Source organism: Panthera pardus, unplaced genomic scaffold (genome assembly GCF_024362965.1).
Source record: "Panthera pardus isolate Hobbes unplaced genomic scaffold, ASM2436296v1 HiC_scaffold_25, whole genome shotgun sequence".
NCBI lineage: Eukaryota > Metazoa > Chordata > Mammalia > Carnivora > Felidae > Panthera > Panthera pardus.
In genome coordinates, this window is record NW_026526821.1 from 86,366,490 (window position 1) to 86,388,257 (window position 21,768).

A 21,768-nucleotide genomic window follows, 5' to 3' on the forward strand; every position below is an offset into this window, starting at 1 on the left:
CATGCATTCCCAATTCTGGCTCATCCTCCAATTGCTCACTCTGCCATCCAGGTCAGCACCCTGTGAATCACCTTACACTCCTCCTGCTCCTTCCTCATTCTCCCCCTTCCCAAGGTTACCACTTCTTGGCCACCTCTCCATTCTGTCTTGAATCTGTCCAGCTTGATCTTCTCCAGACTGACCCCCACTGAGGGCCTCACCTGTCACCCCTGTTACCAGCTCAAGGATTGCCCATGGGCCTCTCTGCTTCCAGTCACAGCTGCCACCTCCAGCCCAATGGTATGGAAAGCCTATAAAGACTACCTTGATTACATGGACATTTTAGATTTATGAATTCTTAAATAGTGAACAAAACTAAAGGACAAATGACAATCTAGGATAAAGTATTTGTTATATAAGAAAGAAGAAGAGTTAATAGCCTGAATATGTATCAAGTTCTCTCATAAATCAAAAAGACAAAAAAATAACATACACTAAATAATAAAATACTGCACAAATGAAATGAAAACAAGAAAATAATATACCAGTAGAAAACTGCACATAATCAATTCTTCAAAGAGAATTACCAATGACTAATTGGCCTGTAAAAAGAGTCCAAGTAATAAAATAATTTTTTAAAAAGAAAAGCAAAATAAAGAAGCAACAATGAAATACTATTTTTGCTTATCAAATTTGCAATTTAAAAAAATAATAATGCCTAATATTGGAGAGGATGTAGTCAAAAAGATGCTCTCATAGGACTGGGGTAAGAGCCTAAGCTGATACATCTGGAAGGCAACTGGGTAATATGTATCAAAATCTTTGAAAATGTGCATATTCTTTGATCTAGCAATTCTACTTCAAGACTATATCCTAAGGATAAAAATAAAGATGTACACAAAGTCAGCATTATGTATAAGCCACAGCTGTTAGGAACTTAAGGGGCAATAATAAGGGATTAGTTAAATGTTGGTAGGTACACAATGAAATACTACAGATCTATAAAAAGTTTATTGCCAAGGAAAACCATTTACAACGTATTGTTAAGTATAAAAAGCACGTCATAGAACAGTATGTACAATATGGACCCATTTATGTAATGAAATGTGTAAGGGTGTATACATCCATATATATGCACACAAAAGAGATCTACAGGCATGTAACTAAAACAGTAATAATAATACAAACCTTGGTCTAGTATTTTACTACGATTTCTTATTTCCATCTTTGTTCTTTGTATTTCCCACTTTTATTTTTTTTAATTTTATTTATTTTTTTTAAATTTTTTTTCTAACTTTTTTTATTTTTGAGACAGAGAGAGACAGAGCATGAATGGGGGAGGGTTAGAAAGAGAGGGAGACACAGAATCTGAAACAGGCTCCAGGCTCTGAGCTGTCAGCACAGAGCCCGATGCGAGGCTCGAACTCACAGACTGCAAGATCATAACCTGAGCCGAAGTCGGACGCTCAACCGACTGAGCCACCCAGGTGCCCATATTTCCCACTTTTAAAAGAAACCCGGTGGTATGATATAGACCTCCTTCTCTACCATCCACCTGGTATGGGGAATTCCTATCCAGCATTCCCACTTGACTCTGAGCATCTACATCCCTTACATGTGACATATATGGTATTTCTTGTGTTCCTGTTTAACTTTTCAAACTTTATCTTGTCTCTTCAACTCTCTAGACCATGGGTAAGAGACACCATGGGTGTCTTACAGTGCCTATACATAGCAAGTTCTTGGCAAATGGCCCAAGAAAGACACCTCTGTGCCCATGCCCCTGTGGACTGCCAGAGCATGGACTGGTTGGCTCCACAGGTGTGACATTCAAGCTCAGCTCCAGGCCAGGCTTGAGGCTGCATGTTGTGGGACACCTGTCAATCTGGTCCTGTTGAGGTTGCTTATTGTTGCTGCTAATTATTGTGGAGTGATGGAACTGTTTGTTTAAAGCATAGGCTGCTGCCCCCACACCCAGAGGCAAAGCCAATCCTATGGGCATCCTATAATTAATGAGCCAGTAAGTATTTCCTCTGGTGTGAAGTTGGCTTTGATCCAACAGATCCCTTCCCACTTCTTCCACCACCTTCACCCCATTTACGACTTCCCATCTTGGCTGCTGGAGGCCTTCATTGGAGAAGCACCCCCTTCATCAAAACTATAGGCCTAGTCAGAACAGTCCTGTGTCCCTGGTGTCCCAAGCTTGATTCACCAGCTCCTCCTTGTCCTCCTAGGTGACCAAGTTTGCTCTCATATCTAAGGAAATCTGTTACCCAAGCAGCCCAGCCTGTAGGCCAAGAAACCAAAAAAGCCCTGGGAGACCGCTGTAGGAAAGACACAGGATTTTTTCATGCATATTCAATAAGTCAACCTTCACAGTTGTCCACAATCTCTGTGATCAGTACTCACTTTGATCAAATTCTCTGGAGAAAAAAAATACAAAAGCCATCGGACATGGAAGAGTCAGGATCTGGGAGAAAAGGCCGTCAACTGCTTTTTTTTTTTTTTCTCTCCCTGTATAGATCTAAACAATCTCTGGTGCTCCCAAGGCTCTAGAAGGAGCAAAAAGAGAGGTCCTGGATGGAGTGCTTGCCATGAGCATGTGTAAGAGGCATATGGAGACCAAGCCTAGACTGCCACCATGGAAACCTTGGGCTAGGTATTTTACAGCTCCATGCCTCAGTATCCTCATCTGCAAAATGGGATGATAATAGTGGAACCTGCCTCACAGACTTGTTGTGAGAATTAAATGAGTTAATGGATATAAAGCACTTAGAACAGTGGCAAGCTACAAGTGAACAAGGCATAAGTGTTTGCCACTGTTAACAGAAGCAGGAGGAGTCATACGGTGACAGCCATATGCTCGGCACTGTCTGCCCTTCTGTACCTGATGGTTTCTCAGCCTCAACGCTATTAACATTTTGGGCTGGATAAGTCTTTGTTGTGAACAGCTGTCCTGTGCACTGTAGGATGTTTAGCAATATCTCTAGCCTCTCTCTACCCAATATTCCAGTAGTATCTCCCAGCTCTCCAATACCAATTTGTGACAACCAAAAATATCACCAAACATTGCAAAATGTCCCCTACTAGTGGGTAGAGGCGAAATTGCCCCATTTCAGAACCAGTGGTCTAGTCCTATAAAAGCCACTGTCACGCGGGCACCCAGCTGGCTCAGTGAGTGGAGAATGCGACTCTTGATCTCAGGGTCATGAGTTCAAGCCCCACACTAGGCATAGAATTTATTTAAAAAAAAAAAAAAAAAAAGCCACTGCCATGGAGAAACTATGTCTCACACTCTGAGCAGGTCTGGTGTGGATCCAGACCTAGAGGTCCCACAATGGAGCCCCTTGTGGTTTGATGCAGGAGCTGCAGGTGGGGAAGTAGAGAGCAGTCAGTTCCGGATCTGTAGGTGGCTGCCATTTTCTCTCCTTGCAGATGGAATGGGAAACTGGGGCCTAGGCAGCATTCTATTTGGGAGGTACCTCACCCATGAGAGACTAAGAGGGTGCAGAGAGAAAAAGAGTCGAGGAGCTGACTTCTTTGGCAGGCTGTGTCTATAGCCTTAATTAGAGGGAACCCTGCTGAGTCCAGAGGGGAGAAGGCCAGACAGGATTCAGAGCTAAAGCCTTGGCCATGGCAGAAAAAATTCCCCTAACCTAGTGAGGCCTCTGGGCATAGGAGCCTCTGCAGCCCCTCTCTTCTCAGGAAACAAGTGGGCTCTGCACTTGGTTATGAAAAGAAATACACTGTTCCTTTGATAAAATAACCTCCTGACCATTTAGCACTATTAAAGCTTAACGTGCATTTATTTTGACATAGGAGTTGCTACAAATATATTCTATGGTTACATTAGCACAGATGCACAGCATCTCTGCAGGGACCTCACTGCCCAGTTCAAATCCCAGGGTTCAAATCCCAGATCTACCACCTAGCAGATACGTGACTATGGGAAAGTTATTGATCTCTTTGTGACTTAATTCCATCATTTCTGAAGCAGGGGCAATAACAGGACCTATGTCACTAGACTGTTACAAGGGTACTTGTACATGAGCTACTACATGCAAAGAACAATGTGGTCAACAAATGCTATAGTTATTATTGTGTTCACTGTGTCCTTAGCTGGTAATAGCTAAAAATTTGGAAATTTATGCCAGTCAACTGGTTAAATGCATGTGGCACATCTATTCTATGAAATACTAAGCACCATCAAAAGAAATGAAGTTGAGGGCGCCTGGGTGGCTCAGTTAAGCATCCAACTTCGGCTCAGGTCATGATCTCATGGTTTGTGAGTTCAAGCCCCACATCGGGCTCTATGCTGTCAGCTCAGGGCCTGGAGCCTGCTTCGGATTCTGTGTCTCCTTCTCTCTCTGCCCCTCCCCCACTTGTGCCCTGTCTTTCTCTGTCTCTCAAAAATAAATAAATGTAAAAAAAATTTTTTTTAAAGAAATGAAGTTGAACTGTATCTAGTTACATAATAGAATTCATTTAATAAGATCAAATTGCTAAATAAAGAATCGAACATGTTACAGATAAGTATATACAGTTTGGGATTATTTGTATATAAAAAGAGCTATACAGAAATACATGTATGTCACTTTATCTACATAGAAAATTTCTAGAAGCACCCTCAAGCTGTTAGCAATATTATATCTCGGGATTGGGAATGGAGGACTGGAGAACTTTTGCTTTCTCCTCTGGTACTGTTAAAATTTCCAACTATGATGGGGCACCTGAATGGCTCAGTCGGTGGAGCATCTGACTTCGGCTCAGGTCATGATCTCAGGGCTCGTGGGTTCGAGCCCCATGTCAGGCTCTGTGCTGACCACTTGTTCAGAGCCTGGAGGCTGTTTCAGATTCTGTGTCTCCTTCTTTCTCTGCCCCTCCCCTGCTCACGCTGTCTCACTCTGTCTCTTAAAAATAAATAAATGTAAAAAACAGATTAAAAAAAATTTCCAGCTACAAGCCTGTATTTTGTTTAAATAATATTGTTTAATTTTTTAATGTTTATTTATTTTGAGATAAAGAAAAAGGGAGAGAACAAGTGCGTACATGAGGAAGGGGTAGAGAGGGAGAGTGAGAATCCCAAGCAGGCTCCACGCTGTCAGTGCAGAGCCTAACCCAGGGCTCAATCTCACAAATGTGAGATCAAAACCTGAGCCAAAAACAAAAGTCAGATGCTTAACTGACTGAGCCACCAGGCAACCCGAAAATAATAATGTTTTTTAAAAGGAACAAGATAGGGGTGCCTGGGTGTGTCAGTTGAGTGTCCAACCCTTGATATTTGCTCAGGTCATGGTCCCAGGGTCATGGGGTCAAGGCTTAAGACTCTTTCTCTCTCTCCCTCTGCCCCTCTCTGCTATTTGCAGGTGATCTCTCTCTCTTTCTGATAGATAGATAGATAGATAGATAGATAGATAGATAGATGATAGATATCTACTGATGTGGAAACATTTTTAAGATACTGCAATTTTTTTTCAAAAGTAGAATATGAATAGCACAAGCCACAGGAATGAATCTCATTAATAAATTCAAGTATGCGGGAAACCAAACTTTAGTTTCTATAACTCAACTCAATGTTTATGGTAAGTTTCCATCGTGCCAACAGGAAAGTTAATTCTAGGTGTGTCTGAGTTTTCCAGAACACTGAGAAGTGCCAGTCATGGGACAGAGGAGGTGGCTGTGAGGCTGGCTGAGGCCAGATATAATAGCCTCCGCTACTCTGTGCCACCCATGGGCAGCCAGGAGTCTTGCACTTGGCCCCACCATATGGGGCTCTCTTAGCTCTTACTCCTGCCTGCCCAGGTGATCTGCTAGAAGGCAAGGTGGGACTCTGGACACCACAAGATCTTTCTCCCCTGTCTCTCCTGCCCCCACCCCCAGCCAGTCTGGGGAGGGGAAGTCTACAAAGAGTTAGAGGTCTTTCCACTCCAGGTGAAATCCTTCTTCCATCTTGTCTCTTGCCAAGGTATTGAGTCTGTGAAAGAGAATCCTCTTTCTTTCTTTCTTTCTTTCTTTCTTTCTTTCTTTCTTTCTTTTTCTTTCTTTCTTTTTCTTTCTTTCTTTTTCTTTCTTTCTTTTTCTTTCTTTCTTTCTCTCTCTCTCTCTCTTTCTTTCTTTCTTTCTTTTTCTTTCTTTCTTTATATTTATTCTTGAAAGAGAGAGACCAAGAATGAGTGGGGAGGGTCAGAGAGAGAGGGAGACACAGAATCTGAAGCAGGCTCCAGGCTCTGAGCTGTAAGCACAGAGCCCGATGTGGGGCTTGAACCCACAAGCTGTGAGATCAGGACATGAGCCAAAGTCGGACGCCCAACCAACTGAGCCACCCAGGCGCCCCAAGAGAATCCTGTTTCTTCACTGAGCTATTCAGCAAACCCTAAAGTTTTCCTCAGTGCGTAAACTTTTGGCATACAAGTGCCAGAGATACCTGAAACTTGATTCCATTTTCTAATCTGGGGAGCTAGCTCAGGAGGAAATGAGCTCCAAGAATGTGACAGTGGGAAAAGGGAAAATCCAAAGGGAGGAAAGAGATTTATTTCTCAAATATTATGCCAGCCACACATATGTGTAAATGCAGAGCAAAAAGTCTGAATATTCCCATCAAAGAATTAATAGTGTCTACCAGTAGAGTAAGTTTCAAGACAGGGGAAGGGCTAGAAGGAGAGCTTTACCTTTTTACTTTATGTATTTCTAAACTGCTTTTTATGCTTTAAAGATGAAGTTCTACTGAGTATTGCTTATATAATCTACTATTTTAAATATATAAATACGCATATATCTTTTGCCTCCAGGCTGAAGTTGGGAGGGTGATGCAGGTCACACCTATCTGGCCCACTGATGGGCAGAACCTTGGGGGGTGTATTTGCATGAAGAGTTGAGAGACTAATGTTAGGAAAAAACTCTTTCTAAGGGAAGAAGGCAACAAGCACAATAAGCTGACCCAAAGCCAAAACTTTGCTCAGTGGAAAGAAGGAAATAATTCTGAGCTAAAGTGGTAGTTGTGATGTGCACGTATCAGTGGAACCAAACCTCAAGGCTCTCTCTGTAAGGCAATGGGGGTGCCAGCAGCCTCACAGCCCTGCTCCTACAGTAGAGCCAGCTGACCTCATGCCAAGAGGAGTGTCAGTGGCTCCCAGCAGGCGTCGAGTGTCTGATGGGTGTGGCAATGTCCAGCAGAACTGATAGCTCCATAGGGTGTGGCAGGGGCAAAGGGAGGTTGCAGAGCTGGAGGAGGGGAAAAGATAGCTGGGAGTGGGGAGGGTGTAGCTGTCTAACCTTATCCACCAGCACATGGGAGACATACACCCTGGGGACGCCCAGAATGCTCTCAGGGTGAGGGTGTGGGAAGTAGGCAAGACCTGGAATTCTACACTGGCAGGGAGGTAGGGGTAAGAGTCAGAGATACACGTGGACGAGCTATAATGATGTAATGAGTGCACAGGTGTTCAGGTGCATGCACAGGCGGGGAGCACAGAAGAGGGAGCCACAAAGTCTACATGGGAGGAGGGGTCAGGGAAGCTCTCCTAAGTCAACTGACGTTGGTAATTCAGAGTGGGTGGAAAGGGTGGAGGGCATGAGGAACTGTGTGTGCAAAGGCCTGGAATACAAGGGAGCTAGCCAGAGTTTGGGGGAACTAACTGAAAGCAGCTCAGACTAAATACAGGGGAGTGGTCAATGAGGCCACAGATTATGTTCCTTGGTAAGGAATTTGGACTTTATCCTGCTGGCAACAGTGAAACTCAGAAGAGGGCTTTATGCAGGGAAATTAGATGAACAAATTAGCAAGAAAGCTTTTCACCGTTATGCTCCCACCACTCCTAGCTAACTCCCCCTGGTCTCAGAGGGCTGCTTCCTCCAGTTAAGTGTTCCCTGACCACCTCTTGGACTCAGGCAGCCCTCAGCTCAGGCTTCTAGAGGTTCCCAAGCACCTCCTCTTTCCCTCTCCATCACACTGTGTCTTGTACGTTTTTCTCTCCCCTCATACACTGTGAGGGCTGGAAACCAATAACTATGTCTATTGAGTTCTACATTGTATCCCCAGCACCCCACACAGTGCTTGGCATAAGTATTCCATATGTATTTACTTAATAGGGAAAAAAAAAAAAAAAAAAAAAAAGCCCATGAGAAGATAATCCTGTGGTTTCCAGCCAGGGCTGCGGATTATAGGTTGGAAAGGGGAGACAAGGGGACCAGGGAGAAGGTTTTTGCAGTAGTTTAGTTAAGGAGTGATGAGGGCCTGACCTCAGGCAGTGGTGGTAGAACTGGAGAGCAGAGAGAGATTGAGAAAATATTTAGGAGGCAGCACTGGTAGGCTTGAGTGACTAGATGAGGGAAGTGAGGGGATCAGATAAGGAGAGGAGGGCTCCTGGGCTTCTGATTTAAGCAGTGGGTAGATGCCAGATTAACCAACACTGGCTATTCTGGAAGAAGAGGCAATGTGTTGAGGAAGATGATGAAATCACAGTTTAGACATGTTGACTTTGACATGCCTGTAGGGCACACAGGTGGAGGGGTCCCAGGGGCAGCTGGAATCATAGCACTGGAGCCCAGGACAGACATCAGGACTAAAGATAGAAATTTGGGAGCTGTCAGCCTACAGCTGATTAAAGATCAAGGAGGGGACAAGATACCCCAGGGAGCAACAGAGAAGGGGAAACAACAAGGAGGATCCCCACCTATAAGAGGTAGGCTCAGGGGGAGCTATGGAGGGAAAAGGAGACATGAGAGAGGGAGGGAGAAAAGAAAGCAGTATCACAGGGGAGAAGTGACTTTAAGGACTAGTAAACAGGGTCCAACAGTGTGTAGAAACTTAGAGCCAGCCCCAGCTCTGGTCTCCCTTAACAGTTGAGAAAACTGAGGTCCAGGGACACTGAGGTGTTCAAAGCCACAAGCTATTATTGCCCATAGTCACATACATCAGTGGCTCTCAACTATGATCCCTGGAGTCCGGGGCGGGGGTGGGGGGGAGTCCCAAAGACCCTTTCAGTGTGGTCCAAGAGGTAAAGAACATTTTTATAAGAATACCAATACTTTTTTTGCAGTATTCAGTTTGTTGACATTTGAACTGATAATGCAAAAGCAAAAGTGGGTAAAACTGCTGGGGACCTAACACAAACCAGTGAAGTTATATTCTTCACCGCAGGCACTCTGGTTTAACAAAAAGGCTAGCTTCACATAAGAATGCCCGTGACAGAATAATAATTACTGATTTTTTTAAAAACATGACCCTTGGGACACCTGGCTGGCTCAGTCAGTGGAGACTGTGACTCTTGATTTCAGGGTTGTGAGTTCAAGCCCCACGTTGGGTGTAGAGATTACTTAAAAAAAATCTTAAAAAAAGAAAAAAAACCATGACTCCTGAGTACATCTTGTTAATGGTCTATGCATAAAGCACTTCTGTTACATATCAGGACATACCAAAGTACTACATACATGTATGTGATTGTTTGCATTGAGAAGTGAACCACCTGCTTTTTTCATGAAACATCATTTTATTAGAAAAGCAACAAAAAGAAAAAAGGAAAGAGCGCTGACAAACTGTGATTACTCAGACTTGGGTATCTGCAGCCATTTTCTCAAAAATGAATGAAGTGAGCTTATCACGTCAAGGAAAACTGATAGTATTTTTTTGCCAATGATAAAATTTGAGCTGACAAGTGAAAATCAGAATTATAGAAAACTTGTCCCCACACCATGAGCTTCACAGCTTCCTGGTACTTAAAGACTTTGCTGAGGAAATAAGTGGTAATATTAATGAATGTAATACTATGGATTGAAATGTGTCTACATTTGGAAGATCTGCATAAATCACTGATCCATTATTTTCCAAATGACTAATGCATGATGTCACAAAGAATGAACAAAAGACCCATTCAAACTACAAGACAGATCAATGGAGTTGAATATAGCTGAGGATGAGAAGTTCATTGATATACTTTCAGATCTCACATGGTGATTAACCTTTCAGAAACTGCCATTAGTCCTATTTTGGTGAAATATCAAAGAAGATATCCACAATTATCTGAAAAGTCTATAAAAAATACCAAATACAGGGGTGCCTGGGTGGCTCAGTTGGTTAGGCGTCCGACTTTGGCTCAGGTCATGATCTCATGGTTCATGAGTTTGAGCCCCGTGTTGGAGCCTGGAGCCTGCCTCGGGTTCCGTGTGTGTGTGTGTGTGTGTGTGTGTGTGTGTGTCTTTCTGCCCCTCCCCTGCTCATGGTCTGTCTCTCTCTCCCTCAAAAAAAATAAACATTAAAAGATTAAAAAAAAAATACCAACTACAAATCTGTATGAAGCAGGTTTTTAGCAATGTATCATAAAAGACTGGTAAAGAAGCAGATATGAGAATCCAACTGTCTTCTTTTAAGCCAGTCATTAAAGAAATTTCCAAAACTGTAAAATAATGACTCACTGAGTTTAAAGTTTGTTTTTTTTAAAGTTTTATTTATTTAAGTAATCTCTACACCCAAAGTGGGGCTCAAACTCATGACCTCGAGATCAAGAGTTGCATGCTCCTCAGACTGAGCCAGCCAGGTGCCACTGAATTTTTTTTATTTTAGATGATATATTTTTATAAAAGGTATGTTGGGGCACCTGGGTGGCTCAGTTGGTTAAGCATCTGACTTCAGCTCAGGTCATGATCTCTGGCTTGTGGGTTCAAGCCCTGATCTCATGACTTGTGGGTTTGAGCCCTGTGTTGGGCTCTGTGCTGACAGCTCAGAGCCTGGAGCCTGCTTTGGATTCTGTGTCTCCCTCTCTCTATCTACCCCTCCCCACTCATGCTTTGTCTCTCTCTCAAAAATAAATAAACATTAAAAAACATACATACATATATATATGTGTATTTTAATATATAAAGGATTTATTACTGTTATTTTTATATAATTAATAAGTACTTCTAAAGCCTGTTTCTAATGTATGTTTCCATATTTGTATTATGGTAAATATCTACAGCTACAGAACACATAAAGGCATCTGAAGTCTTCATTAATTTTTAAGAGTGTAAAAGGGTCCCGAGACCAAAACATTTGAGAATGCTGATACAGACCACCCTTTCCTGCCTCCCAGTTCTTGGATCTTATTTCTAGTACACCCACCCCTCCCATGCATTTCTCCACAAAATACAGAATTATAAAAACTAAAAAAAAAAAAAAAAAAAATCAAAAACGAAACTTAGCTGAGGAAGAGATGAGAGAGCAGGCACTGTGAACTAAACAGACAATAAGACCCTTTCCTTCCCTTCAAAATAATGTTCCTTTAAGGGCCAGGTCCTGTTAAATAGCCCTGCCAGGCTAGGCTGGGTTCCTCCAAAAACCCTTCCTACTGCCACCTGTGGGAGAAGAAAGACTGGGGGCAGAGGGCTCAATGGGAGTTCAGGTGTCATCTCCTTCATGTTCAGTATCTGAACATGATGCCTCTCTTCCCCACTCAAGCCTAGAGGTCCATCAATCATTAAAGATGCATTATTTTACTTGCAACTAAGGTCTTCTCTTTAGTTTATAAGCCACATAGGTTTCTTTTTTATCCTCTGTTCATTCTTATGGGTAACTGGTCTTTTTATAATAATTTGTAAGAAAAAGTGACTCTATTACTTTTCAATTGCAAAATTAGTTTTAAAATGATTAAAAGTTGGGGCACCTAGGTGGCTCAGTCAGTTAAGCATCTGACTTCAGCTCAGGTCATGATCTCACCGTTTGTGCATTCGAGCCCCACGTCAGGCCCTGTGCTGACAGCTCAAAGCCTGGAGCCTGCTTCAGATTCTGTGTCTCCCTCTCTCTTGGCTCCTCCCCTGCTCACACTCTGTCTCTCTCTATCAAAAATAAATACACATTAAAACATTTTTTAAATAAATTTTTAAAAATGATTAAAAGTAAAATTAATGAAATAGAAGACAAAGAAACAATAGACATAATGCAAAAGTCGGTTCTTACAAAACAGACCTCTAACAAAATTATCATGAAAAAAGCATGAAGCATTAAATATGCAATATTAGGAATGAAAAAGGGAAGATAGAGTACAATATAGGAAAACAAGACTAGGAAAATTTTATGCTAATAATTTTTTTTTAAGAAAAATTTTAAATTACCAAATTACTTGACTAGAGGAGGAGAAGTAATAGCTTTACTAAGATTTATATAGTAGTAGTAGTAGCAGTAATATCCTGGGGTCTCCTCTTAAATGCAAACCCCTCAGGGAAGTGCTAGTGAGTTCCTTCTCAGGTTGCCTTTTGTGACACAAAAGATGGGTCTTTGGAACCTAGGCCTATCTGGATGGAAGGAAAGAGGGTGCTGAGAATACAGAGAAGGTGCTGGCACTTACCCTTGTTTGACATCCCTGGTTGGCCTGAAGTCAGATTACCAGGTTATACCACGATGCCAAGACATCCCCTGCTTGCTTCCACAAGACTCAGCACCTCAAACATGAGATTTTGCCTGCCCTGTCAGCCTACAATCCCCTCTTCCTTACCTGCTTCCTCCTTCCCTCCCCTCCTCACTCCTTCCTTTCTCCTTCTCTTCTTCTTCCCTCTCCCAACCTCCTCTCCCCCATCTTCTGTTGGAAGACAGAGTAGCTTCAGGTGTGGTTGGAGTCCTATCAGGTTCTGTACCACCTCTCCCCATATCCAGTCCTCTACCTATGCCCATCGCCTGGTACTTCTGGCCACAGGAGTTGCAGCAAATATGTGGAGGCCTGAAGCCTAACCCTCAGCCTGTCATTGCCCATTCCCCAAACTCATTTCTAAGTCTGATGTCAGAATGGGATAGAGAAGGTGTCCAAGGAGTGTGATGGTATGTGCAGTAAAGAGAAGTAGTTGTCTAGCTCTGAGTCCTGGTATTGAAGTTAATGCAAGAGATCTATCATTTATATCTTATACTGTCTGTAGCTCAAATGAATGTCTGAAACATATAAGCACTACTGTGTCTCTAATTTGTCAGTTGGATGAATAAAAGTTAGATCTATTTAAATGTGTTACTCTGTCAGGGCACCTGGGTTGATCAGTTGGTTAAGCGTCCAACTCTGAGTTCAGGTCATGATCTCACAATTTGTGGGATCAAGCTCTGTGTTGGGCTCTGCACTGTCAGCATGGAGCCTGCTTGGGATTCTCTCTCTCCCTCTCTCTTTGCCCCTCCTCCACACACACTGTCTCTAAATAAATGAACATTAAAAAAATAAAATAAAAATGTGTTACTCTGTCTATACCAGCTTGTGACCACTAGCACTATCTTAAGCAACAGACTCTAGAAGCACCACCACTACTGTGTGTGTGTGTACACAGTGTGCGTGCACACGCGCATGTGCATGAGCACACGCATGCCCTCACATTGGCAGTGGAAATCCATTAAATATTTTAATGACAGAAAAGATGACCTCCTTCAGAATGGGGATGACCAATGTATACAACATTGCTGTGGTCAAGTTGTGAGGTCATGGCGAGTAGGAGTGGGAAGGAGGCCACAACAGAGAATTTAGTTTAGCTAGAAAAGGTTCCTTGGTGAACTTTGCAATGATTTAGTCTTGGATTGACCCTAGCCCCTAGCAGCCCCTAGGGCAGGTACTTCAATGGACTCTTAAACATTGCTCAAAGCCTCAGGGGTGGGATAGGATGTGGAGGACAGATACTCACTGAGACCTACAACTTCTGCTGACTACCTGGGTCTTGAGTAGCCAGCCTGTCCAGATAACAAAAAACTGATGCTGTAGTGACACTGACCACACCCAAGGGCAGGACACTTGACCGCGCATGTTCAAGTGCATTAACAGACACAGTGAGTTGGAACAATTTAAAATCTGGACCATACCAGATGTTCAGTGGTCCTTACCAAAGTCAGCCTCTGGTGAGAATGTAGATAGGAACCCAGCAACAGAGAACTAAAAACCTACAGGAATAAGGAAAAGGTGCCACAACATGAGCACTTCCTAGTCCAGATTGGTATTATGATTTGAAAGGCCCTAAGGAAGGTCCCCAAACCCTCCACCTATTTAGTAAAATGATGCCTAAAATCCCCAAATTAGAGTGCTCTTCCTTTCACTGCACTTCCACTACTTGGGGCAGTGCTGGGTGAAGCTGGGACCAGTGTTACTCTGAGCTGTTGGCACTCTTCCACCCCAGATCAGATGAAGATTCTGAGAAAGAAGTGTGATGGAAGTAACAATCAGGACACAACTTTCTAACATTGCCTGCAACTGATTCTATTGCCAATCTAGACTTTCAGGTCTCTCTCCCTAATTCCACCAAACCTATCTGAGTTCAATATTCACCAACATCAAGGTGCTTCTTCAAAGTACCCAGCACTCCCTGCCACCTGAGACCTACTAAGTAGGGTGCTCTCAGCATGGGCTCTATGTGGGTCCAAGGGCTAGAAGTGAGTAACTCCAGACCTCCCTCTGCAGCTGCCTCTCTATCCAGTATGAGGTAGGGACTTTGGAGGTGACACAGTAGGAAGCCTGGTATATTTTGGTGTGATCTGTCAGGCCCTTAGAATAAGTCCCCCTTCCAAAAATATCCCTCCTTCTCCAGACCCACCTGGCACCTAATATTTCACCATTAGACGGCCCTTAAAGTTACTCAATAAGTCTCCAGAGAAACACAGAGATCTCTTAACTTGGAGTGGGGGTGGAAGATTAGTGAGAAGTCACATAAAAACAAATCAATGATAGCCCTGGAATTCCTAGATGAGGGGTTTAGAGGTGGCAATCCAGTGGGAAGAGGAGTGAGGGTGGGGAAGTCAGAGGGTCGGGAGTATCTATAATAAAAGCATGTTTTCATAACAAATACAGTTTTTAATTACATCAAAACCAGTCACTTCCCCCCTGGGTCATTTTGCCTGTCAGAGGCAGGCAGACACTCAAGGCTGAGCTGAGGAATATTATAATTCTCTGCAAAGTCTCCTCCCTGGAGGAGGCTGAGGAAGGGAGTGCAGCCCCTTGGGCCAAGAATGGCAGGAAAAGAGCAAAGTTGTAGGCTGGATTGCCTAGTCACATGATGAGATCTCACTGCTTCTTGTCACGTAATCTCTTTTTCCCTCCTCCTCTGGTCTCTCCCTCTCCTCCTTTCCCCTCCCTCTGCTCTGTTTTGATTTGGTTAAAATAGATGCAAACGCTGGTCTTTTCTATTTTTAATACCTAGCCATTACATAATCCACAACGTAATTGCTGACTTGAAAAACTACTGGCAAGAGTAGAAAATCCCCAGAGTTTTAAAACAGGAAAAGGATTATTACAGCACAAAAGCCTCTGGCAGTTTTACTGACTGGTAAACTGTCTGTAATCGTCACTGCCAGTGGAAGTCACATGGGCCCTGGGAAACACTCTTCCCACCCCAGGAAAAGCAGGCTGGGGGAAGGGATGAGCCACAACCTTAGCTAGAGGGAGGCTGCTTTTTTGGGGGGGCGGGGGGGGGGGGCGGAGGGGGGGTGGATCCTGGAGCTCCTACCAGCCCAGACACCAGGGCTGACGGAGTGAGCTTTAGGTTATCTGACCTCCCCAGGACTCCATTTAACTGCTTTTGTTTCTTCCTAGAGAGTGAAGTCTCCAGCAGTGGACATCCCTCATTAACTTCCTGGGCCTTCTACAGCCTCAAACATCCAGCCCCTGAGTGAGGGTGGACTATCCCAGTTAAATATATGAGTTTTTAAAGACAGAGGAGCAAGGAAGACTGCTTGTTAACCACTGAGACCTGACCCATTCCTCTGCTTTCCACACATTAGGCCAACCCCTATACTATTTAATTATTCAATAAAATGAACCAATAAAAGTATAATAACTAGAGACTTGGTAAAGGGTTGGAAGGGAAGAAGATTTTGCCGCCCCAAAATATGTCTCTGGCATAAGGATTTTTCTGAGCTAAAAGTAATCAAAATGTGGGGCACCTGGGTGGCTTGGTCAGTTAAGCCTCCAACTTTGGTTCAGGTCATGATCTCATGGTTCTGAGTTCGAACACCACATAGGGTTCTCCACTGTCAGCCATACCAAAATTATCTCATTAAGACAAAACTGTCTAGGGGCACCTGGGTGGCTCAGTCGGTTAAGTGTCTGACTCTTGGTTTCTGCTAAGATCATCTCTCACAGTTTGTGGGTTCGAGCCCCACATCAGGCTCTGTGCTGTCAGCTTGGGGCCTGCTTGGGATTTCTCTCCTCCCTCTCTCTCTGCCCCTCCCCCACTCACACTCTCATACTCTCTCTCAAAATAAATAAACTTAAAAAAAAAATAAAATTGTCTATGTGTGTTAGGGGTATGGCTATTGCAAAAGATACAAAGGGGACACGGATAGCTTTCCCTGATTTTGGCAATTCTGCCACAATCCCAACCCCAATAATCAAGGTCAGTCCAATTTAGGTACTTACAAGTGACAATTCCTTCAAAAAACGTTTGCTGAATGCCACACACTTGAACTAGTTGCTGTGGACATAACAGTGAGCAAAATCACTGCCCTCATAGAACTGCCAATTCAGGGGCACCTGCATGGCTCAGTTGGTTAAGAGTCTGACCCTTGATTTCAGCTCAGGTCATGATCTCAGGGTCATGAGTTTGAGCCCTGTGTCAGGCTCTGCACGGACATGAAGCCAGCTTGGGATTCTCTCTCTCCTTCTTTCTCTGCACACCCCCCCCCCCCACCCCCGGACGCACATGTGCTCTTTCTCTCTCTCTCTAAAAATAAACTTAAAAAAAACAAAAAACAAACAAAAAAAAAAACCTGCCAGTTCAGTGAGAGAGATAGGCATTAATCAAAATATTACATAAACATATCATTACAAACCATGATAAAGGCTTATGAGGGTAAAGTATAGAGTACTAGGGGCATTTAGAACAGGGGGGCCTGATAGGGCTTGAGGGTTCTTAAAAGATTACCTTAGGGACCTCAGGGTCCTTTTAATTCAGCACCTGATCTTCCTTCCCTTCCCCCTCCACTCCCTCCTTCCTTGCTTCCTGTAGTCAGTATTTACTGGTTTTTTTCCCCCTATGTACAAAAGATAATGCTAAGTTATTTATTTCTTTTTCAAAACGTTTATTATTTTGAGAGAGCGTGCACATGCGCACAAGTGGGGGAGGGGCAGAGAGAGAGGGAGAGAGAGAATCCCAAGCAGGCTCCATGTTCAGTGTGGAGCCCAATGTGGAGCTCAATCTCATGATCACTTTGCTAAGTGATCTAGTGCTAAGTTCTTCTTCATATGTATGGTCTCATTTGATTCCTACAACAAACTTACAAGTTAGCACTTTTTTTTAAAAAATTTTTTTTACATTTATTTATTTGTGAGAGACAGAGAGAGACAGCATGAGCAGGGGAGGGGCAGAGAGAGAGAGGGAAGAGACAGAACCAGAAGCAGGGTCCAGGCTCCAAGCTGTCAGCACAGAGCCCGATGTGGGGCTCGAACCCACGAACCATGAGATTGTGACCTGAGCTGAAGTCGGACGCTTAACCGACTGAGCCAACCAGGCGCCCCATAAGTTAGCACTTTAAAAGGGTCTGATGAGAAAGGCCAAATCATACTTTGTAATGACAGCTATATACAATTCATAATATGAATTAAGACTCTACTGGCTGCAGGTGACAAAAATCCAAATCACACTTTCAAAAATAAAAAAGGAGAGCCTGGATCCATATAAATGAAATGTCCAGAGTGAGACTAACATAGAGTACGGTTAGATCCTGGTACTCAAAAGAAGCCATTCAGGCTCCAACTCCATCTCGTAACTCAGCTCTCATCTGTGTTGGCTTCAGCATTCCCCTTGGGGTGGCAAGATGACCACTTAGGAACCTCAGAGTTATTCACATTCTACAGGCTTGGCAACCCAGTTGGAAAAAAAAAAAAGAGAGAGAATTCACTTAATGGTTCCAACAAAAGTCCAGAATCGTAACTGGCCTGAATTTGAGATCATGCCCATACCACCTGCTGTTCTCTGATTGGCATAATCATGTGTCCTCCCTCTGGAACCAAGGGATGGACTCGACTCCACCAAAACCCAGTCTGAGAATGGAAAAGGACATGGTCCCCCAAAGGAAAATCAGTATGTTCTAACCTAAGAAGAGAGAAATCATGCTGAGCAGTCAAAGTCCACTAAGCACTATTGTCCTCAAAGTTTGGAATAAGAGTGGATTTTAAAACTATACTGTAAGTTCTTCCATCAACTGGGTCTTCCTCCCTAAGGCATGAACATGAGTCCTCATTTAGTGTGACAGTGGCTGGATTTGCCATGGTCCTACTCCAGCTGTTCAGAGAACTTGGCTTCTTGCTCTAGGGCACTTATTGGAGTCTTAATAGATACTTACATACTTACTCAGAGCAGTCTCTAAGTCCCAATACTTTGTGGAAGACTTTTCTGCCTCCCTTCAACTCCCAAATGAAGTGCCCTACTCAGTGCCGCTGTGGCCAGCGAAGCTGCAGCTCTCTAGCCCTTTGACCAGCATCACAGGGTCTATGTAAATTATGAGGAAGAAAGGGAATAACAAGCCCTTTGTTGGGAAGTTCTCCTCCCCTTTTGGAGTCTGAACTGAAAATGGCTTCCATTGAGCAGAAAGAGGAATATCAGGGTAGTTCCTGAACTATCTAACAAATAGATCTCCATAAGAAGGATCTTGGGGGAGGATCAAGACTAAACATTCTATGAGTTGTACAGCAAGTACTACAGCAGCAATCAGATGTCAGCTGCAACCACTTTGTGAGCATGTTTTTTTTTTTTTTTTAATATTTACTTATTTTGAGAGAGAGAGCACACAAGCGTGGGAGGGGCAGAAAAAGGGAGAGAGAGAATCCCAAGCAGGCTCCACACCATCACCACAGAGCCCAACGTGGGTCTTAATCTCATGAACCGTGAGATTGTGACCTGAGCCGAAATCAAGAGTCAGATGCTTAACCAACTAAGCCACCAGCATCCCCAGGCATGTTTTAAAATCAGCCTGGATCCCCCCCATCCAGTGACCCTCCCACAATTTCTGTGAATTCCCAGCAGCTAATGCTTTTGGCTATGATTCCAGCTCCTGTTGCAGGAGTCCTTTTTGGCTACGACTCCAGCTCCTGGTGGATTTTTTATCTCACTCACATCACACTTCCTGAGGCTGATCTCTTTCTTCTGCTCTGAGCTGTCCCCCCAGAGGTGGGACTCAGCTCCCTTCTTCCACGCTTTATCGAAAAGAAAAAAATATGCATACACAGACAGATTTAAAACACTGTGTGTTCATCAGACTTTCCTAAATTTATGAAGAGACAGAGGAGTTTATTGTTATCATGCTTCTTGGCTCCTTTACCCTCTCCAAACATTGCCTATATTTGGGGGGGGGGGGTCTTCCCTTCCCTCAGGAAACTAAATTCCCCTTATATTATTCAGAGACTTAGCTCTCTATCCCCCTTCCTCTGACATCCAATGACCCATACCTGGAGTCAGCCCCACTGGGAACCATCCACTCCAGGTTCCACTCCTGACCAGCACTGAGGAACAAAAAGAAAATTCGAACTTCACTCTCTCACCACCACCATTCTGTACTGGTGAAGAGAATGGAACGACTTTTTTCCCCTATGAATATGAATTGGCCCACCTTCAGAACAGAACTGGCTGGAGTCAGTTTTGGTTTTAAATAGGTTTCTATTAAACCACTCTATGTAAACTCTCCAGCTCACAGAAAAACCTATGTTACATGTCAGAAACAATTCTCATACACCCATACTGGGGTCTACTGACACTGGTAATGTTATTATGGAAGGCAGTGTTTCTGTCCCAAAATGTTGCCTGTCTTTGAAAGACAAAGAGGGGTTTTTGTTTTTGTTTTTGGCCTTGTGCCACCCTCTGATGGCATTCCTGATGCTTCCAAGCTAGAGTTCTAGAGCCTCAAATTCCAGGGAAATAGGCAAAACTATGGTGTGCACTTCAAGGTCTCCTTTCACCTAGGTTGGCAGGAGCCTGAGACGAAGACTAAAACTGGCTGAGAGGCTTCCCCAAAGGAGAGGCAAGGACAAATGCAAAGAGCAGGTTTCCTCCCAAAATTCAGGCTGGCTCTAAGTCTTGCCTACCTGGGCCAAAAAAGGTAATTTTCTGTTTTCTTCCAAGGTAATGAGCAAGCAAAGCCTCTCAAGCAGAGGAGGCCCCAGCCCTTTCCACTGCATCAGAGGCAACAGGAAAAGAGATTCTACAAGGCCATGAATACTAAAATGCAGCCAATCCTGGGAAAAAAAGAATTCTGAGCTTTGAATTCCTTTGTTCCTCACACCAAGAGGTACAACTGCAGACACCATGGCCCAGTAGCCTCATTTTAGTTTCTGGGAAGGGAAAGGTAGCGAGGAGTCTCTAAATTCTTCTCAGAGGCTAAGATTTATAATACTAGATCAATCTTTTACATAAGAGGAAGACAAAAGTGAACATTTCATTCGTTAATGTTGTAATTAGCAAAATACAGCCTTGGAGTGCCTGGGTGGCTCGGTCAGTTAAGTTCCCAACTCGTGATTTTGGCTCAGGTCATGATCTCATGGTTCGTGAGATGGAGCCCTACATTGGGATCTGCTCTGCACTGACAGCGAGGAGCCTGCTTGGGATTCTTTCTCTCCCTCTGTCTCTGCCCCTACCACTCCTCCATGCACTCATGAGCTCTCTCTCAAAATAAATAAATAAACATTTAAAAAATTTTTTAAAAATACATCCTTAAATATTTTTTAATTCCAAGGAATCTTTTAATAAAATTTAAAACAGCATAAATACATTCCAAATCAAATAGGAATGTTTTTTAAAAATAAATGGCAACACTGTATTCATATTGCTCTGCACCTGCTCCTTTTGCTGATAAAGTTACTTCAAAGTTTTCACAGCCACACAATATTACATAGCACCATATTAATGGATATTTACCAACACAGTGAACATTCCTATCCAGAGGATTCTGTGCTCATTTCTTAAATGAAATTCCAGTTTCATCTGGAATAGATGAAATAGATAAGCTTTTTTAGATGAAATTACAGTTTGCCCTGCTGTGTCTCACCTATTGTATTCTTCACCCATTTTCTATTGGGTTTTTTTTTTCCTTACTTATTTATAGAAACCTTTTATAGATTGTAGACATTAATCCATCATTACATATATTGCAAAAACTTTCTCCCACTCTGTTGGTTGTCTTCTAACTTTGTTTATAATGACTTTTTTTGCCAGACAGAAGTTTCTCATTTTTGTGTGGCAATACCAGTTAAAAACAATTTAGAAAGTACTGCCATGGGAACAGTGCACCCTGAGATCTGAGCCACACAGCCTCTTCTGCTGGGGGCCACACAATCTTGTTTGGGTTCCTGTGCTGAAATGGCTGATTGGGCAATCATTTTCTGAGCTGTTCACTTCTGGCCAGGGTGGTGGTGTAAATGAATCAAGTCAAGAAGGAGCAAAAAGAATTGCTAAGATTTGGTTTGTTTCCAGCTATTTGGAGGCCCTTTCTTAAATGTTTGGAATCATATACTAACAATGTCAAAAGAATCCTGAAACATCAAAAACCCCAAAACATCTTCATAAACAATAATCTGAGTGTTTCCAGACTCTTTTCAAACTGTGTGGGCTTTAGGGCATTGTTTGCTGTCACTGTGCAGGGAAAAATAAATTCCAGACCCCACAGGAACAAAAAGGCTCAAGAGTCTACTGACTCCTAGAGTTTTAAGCAAGAAACCCTTAGTTTCCTTTCAGCCTCTCATAGATAGCACTGACTCAATCTGATCCTGAACAGTTCAAAAACCCCTCGTGGCCAAATAGGATTTTCCCTGCAAGCATTCTTAGCCTGCAAACTCTGCCTAAAGGCCCAGTACTTTGTGGAGATTGTCCCACTTGGCC

General features: G+C 43.2%; 1 long non-coding RNA gene across 6 annotated transcripts in view; it reads right to left on the reverse strand.

The window, feature by feature from the left end:
* The window catches only part of LOC109262393 (uncharacterized), a 109,594-nt gene that overhangs the window by 40,020 nt on the left and 47,806 nt on the right, over positions 1–21,768 (reverse strand). For 2 of the 6 annotated variants that reach the window (XR_008417883.1, XR_008417882.1), the window contains 2 exons: positions 11,669–11,787; positions 972–4,889 (listed from right to left, as the gene is read on the reverse strand). The exons of 1 other annotated variant lie outside the window; for it this stretch is intronic. This is a non-coding gene — a long non-coding RNA (uncharacterized LOC109262393). Of the gene's footprint in view, positions 1–971; positions 4,890–11,668; positions 11,788–21,768 lie in introns of those variants that run through there. 3 more of the 6 variants (XR_008417881.1, XR_008417884.1, XR_008417886.1) reach the window with 2 other exon arrangements.